Genomic DNA, 6,014 nt, shown 5'->3' with positions numbered 1-6,014 from the left:
CCAACAATACTGAAGTACCAGTACTGACTCATGCGCCCCCTCAGATGCAAATCGTTGTGGCATAGAGGTCGGCAAGTGTCAACAAGTGTCAAGTGTCAACAGAGATTGGTTGTGACCTACAGTAGCCACAATAGAGCTACTTATAAGGAGCTTGCTGTAACTCACCGGATTGGGTTCAATTCATCAGCTTCACATACAAGCACTGTGTGTTGCAACATCCCTAACAGTCAGGAACAGGAAACGACTTGTTAAGGGCCTTTCTATGTTCTGTTACTACTTCAGTGAAATTAGCATGTTCAAGTTTTTGGGACCAAAGTAACTGGTGGGACAAACACTAGGTGTAGGTGCATAATGAACATAGACAGGGTGAGGAGTGAAGGTAGAAGAGGAGTGCAGGTGGGAGAAAGGGTGAATTACAGTGGGGCAAAAAAAGTATTTAGTCAGCCACCAATTGTGCAAGTTCTCCCACTTAAAAAGATGGGAGAGGCCTGTCATTTTCATCATAGGTACACTTCAACTATGACAGACAAAATGAGAAAAAAATATATTTTTAATTAATTTCTTTGCAAATTATGGTGGAAAATAAGTATTTGGTCAATCACAAAAGTGTATCTCAATACTTTGTTAGATACCCTTTGTTGGCAATGACAGAGGTCAAACGTTTTCTGTAAGTCTTCACAACTGTTGCTGGTATTTTGACCCATTCCTCCATGCAGATCTCCTCTAGAGCAGTGATGTTTTGGGGCTGTTGCTGGGCAACACAGACTTTCAACTCCCTCCAAAGATTGTCTATGGGGTTGAGATCTGGAGACTGGCTAGGCCACTCCAGGACCTCGAAATGCTTCTTACGAAGCCACTCCTTTGTTGCCCGGGCGGTGTGTTTGGGATCATTGTCATGCTGAAAGACCCAGCCACGTTTCATCTTCAATGCCCTTGCTGATGGAAGGAGGTTTTCACTCAAAGTCTCACGATACATGGCCCCATTCATTCTTTCCTTTACACGGATCAGTCGTCCTGGTCCCTTTGCAGAAAAACAAAGCATGATGTTTCCACCCCCATGCTTCACAGTAGGTATGGTGTTCTTTGGATGCAACTCAGCATTCTTTGTCATCCAAACACGACGAGTTGAGTTTTTACCAAAAAGTTATATTTTGGTTTCATCTGACCATATGACATTCTCCCAATCTTCTTCTGGATCATCTAAATGCTCTCTAGCAAACTTCAGACGGGCCTGGACATGTACTGGCTTAAGCAAGGGGACACGTCTGGCACTGCAGGATTTGAGTCCCTGGCGGCGTAGTGTGTTACTGATGTTAGGCTTTGTTACTTTGGTCCCGGCTCTCTGCAGGTCATTCACTAGGTCCCCCCGTGTGGTTCTGGGATTTTTGCTCACCGTTCTTGTGATCATTTTGACCCCGCGGGGTGAGATCTTGCGTGGAGCCCCAGATCGAGGGAGATTATCAGTGGTCTTGTATGTCTTCCATTTCCTAATAATTGCTCCCCCAGTTGATTCTTCAAACCAAGCTGCTTACCTATTGCAGATTCAGTCTTCCCAGCCTGGTGTAGGTCTACAATTTTGTTTCTGGTGTCCTTTGACAGCTCTTTAGTCTTGGCCATAGTGGAGGTTGGAGTGTGACTGTTTGAGGTTATGGACAGGTGTCTTTTATACTGATAACAAGTTCAAACAGGTGCCATTAATACAGGTAACGAGTGGAGGACAGAGGAGCCTCTTAAAGAAGAAGTTACAGGTCTGTGAGAGCCAGAAATCTTGCTTGTTTGTAGGTGACCAAATACTTATTTTCCACCATAATTTGCAAATAAATTCATTAAAAATCCTACAATGTGATTTTCTGGATTTTTATTTCTCATTTTGTTTGTCATAGTTGAAGTGTACCTATGATGAAAATTACAGGCCTCTCTCATCTTTTTAAGTGGGAAAACTTGCACAATTGGTGGCTGACTAAATACTTTTTTGCCCCACTGTATATTATTTTAATGCCAGTGGGAGTTGGAGTGGGGCTCCAATACAAGCATGGTCCAACAGCACAGCTTCAATGGCCCTACTGTGTCTAACATCATGTTAACCCTGTCATTAGCTCCGAGTCAACAGCCAGGTAAACCATCCTCCTCCAAAGCACTGATGTTCAAAAAAGTTCAAATAAACGCTCCCCCTCTCTTGTCTCATTTTTCCTGCCCCAGCTCTGATATTTATTTAATGTTTCTGCATCCCTTGATTTACCCTCTCTCTCTCACAGCATTACTCAGATTCTTCAGTTCCTTTTTTCTGAATGGTCCGCTTTGAGTTTGTGAAGAAAAAAATCTCACTTTTCCTCTATTCCTTGTTACAATGGTGCCCTTTCAGGTCCCGGAGAGACAGAAATGTATTTTTCAAGGACATTTTTTCCAAATTTCCCTTTGCCAAAATGCCCAACCTCTGCCACCTTGTCTGTTTTATGACAATGATAGTCGCCAATTATTGCCCATACTGTATGTCATGTGAATAATATCTAGTGAGCTTTCCCAGAGTCTTAGTCAGCTGAAACATATTCCATTCCTGGCTTACATCCAATTGCGAAGACACGCCTAAATCAATGGGAAACTTTTACCCTTTAAGATGCTAATGAAATGCTTCCTCAAGAGCCAGTCCACTGACAAATCCATGCTCTGAGCTAGACCAGTTGCAAATTCCAGGGTGGCTTGGAGAGACGAGAGAAATTACCAGAGATCTTGAGCTTCTTAGGCAAAGACATGGATTTGAATCATAAATCCGAACCCTATCCCTATGGTGAGGTCATAGAATAGGTGCCTTAATAATGTGGTTTCTACACCAATATTAGTGTCCGGTTAGCGAAGCAGATACAGATGCAGGATCTTAATTTGATCACCCTGTTACAGGAGAACTTTCCTGCAATGCAGGAAATGTAACACTTGTAGTATATTTGAGGTTTACAAAGGCTTCAGAAGTTTGTAATTTCCACTTAGAAATTTGACTTGATTTCCCCTACGAAAAATGTATCAACCCTTACAAAAATGTCCGTTAATTATAATCAAAATAATATTTTTTTAAAAATTTGATTTAACTAGGCAAGTCATTGAAGAGCAAATTCTTATTTACAATGACGGCCTACAGGATTGCAGGATTATTTTCCTGCTGTAGCAAACTGGCTCCAATTAAGGTCCTACATCTGAAGCAAGGTATTATAGTATCTAATAGAAATGTTTGAAAAGGATATTCAGTAGGCCTGGCAAAGCCTAAAATCCAGTAAATCCAGTAGTTACCTCACAGTCTCGAGTTCTGTTGAACATTAATGCAAAAACCCAGTAAATCCAGTAGTGACTTCATAGTCTCTTGTTCTGTTGAACACGATGGCAAACAAATCACTGGTAAAAAGGATTCAGTCAGAGGGGAACTTAACACACTTGACACCATTCTAAAACTCAGTGAGTAGCCTTGGTGTAAGAGCTAGGCCCCTTTCAGACTGTCTGCTCTTTCTCTTACAGATGTAGGATCTTGGTTTCTTCCCTCTTTTCTTGCTGAGAATTTTACTGCACAGCAGGAAATGCAAAGTTGTAGTGTATTTCCTGTTTAAAAAAGCTTCGAAAGTTGGTAATTTCTACATACATTTTGTTGACTTGATTTGCCGTTTTCTTTATCAACACCTACAAAAACTTTCCATTAATTATAATCCACATAATAATTCACATGTCCTGCTGTATCAATCTGGCTCAAATTAAGATCCTACATCTGTAAAATCACAGATTATGACTTAAATATAGAGATGTTTTAACCCCACCACAGTGTGAATGTCTCAAGACTCACTTCTATTTGTAAAAGGACCATGTTTTCCTGCTCACTCCATGTTCCCTGTCCTCGAGGCTTTCATAGGAGAAAGAGCACCATATGCCAATTAAAAAAAACTCTGAATGAGAGAGATAGTGGCTTGTCTTGTAGTCTGCCTCCATGTCTCTCTCCCCCTCTCTCTTTCTCTCTCTCCCCCTTCGATCCCTCTCTGAGGAGTGATAGCTGTCTCAGTTTCTTGATGTTCTTCCAGTCCCTGCTCTGACTTCTGAAGATGGACAAAACAGAATTTTCCTACCAAACCCCCTCTTAGTGTAACATATGGGATTCACTGTTCAGTTTGGATTTCCATAGTAGGGAGCATCCCGATTGCCCCGTAAAATGTATACAGCACTTCTTGTGTGCATCTGTTTCTGTATCCAACAGTGTATTACGTGTGCAACAGCCAATCATTATAATTCAAGGCAAGTCTTCCATTTGTGAACAACAATCAGAATTCATGGTGACTTGAAGTCACAAAGCTCTACGATTGACTCTCACATCACAGCTGCTTGAAGCTTCAGGATGTGTGTGCAGGCAGTGTTTGTGTATGTGCACTCACATTCCGTTTACCTACCTGGAGCGGTGCAAGTTTGGATTGCGCCAGTGGAAAGTCTGAGTCGGGGACACAGCGGATGGAGCTTCCATCTCTATGTGTGGCCAGTAAGCTCTGACCCCTGAAAAGAGCCTGGGTATATCGGATCACAGAGGGCAGGCAGGTCACGTCTGTATGGCACGTGTGGACGGATATGTGGATGTTTTGTCAGTGCTTGCACAGGTGGGAGCCCATTTCTTTCAGAAAAGGGGTGCTACAATGAGTGTCCAGTAATGCAAACACAAAGTAGTGCTACAAGTACCAAACGACCAGCTCTAATATTTCGACTCGGCCTTAGAGACCAGTGGGCCATGAAGTCAATGGACTGACCCGCCATTGTGTCAATCAGCAATATTACTGCCCGTGAGTAGAGAGCTCGTAGAGAGCACGTAGAGAGCGCGTAGAGAGCGCGTAGGGAGAGGGTAGAGAGCGCTTGCCTGGTAAAGGAGTCCTACTATTAAGGGTTTCACGTGGGCTCAAGACAAGACAGCCAAGTCCTGATAGTACAGTGAAACAGAAAAGTAACACACATATAAAAATATAATCCTCTGTGACGTAAGGCATCCAGTCACTTGTTATTTACATGAGACCCCAATCCAGAAAACAGCATGGATGGCCATTATGCGATACGTGCTGAGAATACTTCAACAGATGGTACCAGTAAACCTTCTGAATATGAAACTCGCAACTATAAATTCCTTAAATGGTATGTGATAATGCATTTTTGAACTATGGGTAAACTCGTAGAGCCTGATACACCCGGCGTTATTACATTCCCTTCATGGTCACCTCACATTTGAGTGATTTCTGAAGAAGAAAAAAAAGTCACCTTCACCTATTGTTTGGGGGAACTGGATAAAAGCTTGTCCGGGGGAAGACAAGGTGAGCGCTACCATCAGTCCTGTGTCATGCCAACAGTAAAGCATCCTGAGTCCATTCATGTGTGGGGCTGCTTCTCAGCCAAGGGAGTGGGCTCACTCAGAATTTTGCCTAAGAACACAGCCATGAATAAAGAATGGTACTAACACATCCTCCGAGAGCAACTTCTCCCAACCATCCAGGAAGAGTTTGGTGATGAACAATGGCTTTTCCAGCATGATGGAGCACCTTGCCATAGGGCAAAACTGATAACTAAGTGGCTCGGGGAACAAAACATCGATATTTGGGTACATGGCCAGGAAACTCCCCAGACCTTAATCCCATTGAGAACTTGAGGTCAATCCTCAAGAGGCGGGTGGACAAACAAAAACCCACAAATTCTGACAAACTCCAAGTATTGATTATGCAAGAATGGGCTGCCATGTAGCCCAGAAGTGAATTGACAGCATGCCAGGGTGGATTGCAGAGGTCTTGAAAAAGAAGGGTCAACACTGCAAATATTGACTCTTTGCATCAACTTCATGTAATTGTCAATAAAAGCCGTTGACACTTATGAAATACTTGTATATACTTCAGTATTCCATAGTACATAGTAAATAACATAGTACATATCTAAAGACACTGAAGCAGCAAACTTTGTGACAATTTATGTAATTCTCAAAACTTTTGGCCACGACTGTACAGTATGTGTGGCCCAATGCC

This window comes from Oncorhynchus keta, chromosome 19 (assembly GCF_023373465.1).
Source record: "Oncorhynchus keta strain PuntledgeMale-10-30-2019 chromosome 19, Oket_V2, whole genome shotgun sequence".
Classification (NCBI taxonomy): domain Eukaryota; kingdom Metazoa; phylum Chordata; class Actinopteri; order Salmoniformes; family Salmonidae; genus Oncorhynchus; species Oncorhynchus keta.
This window is presented reverse-complemented; position numbering follows the sequence as displayed.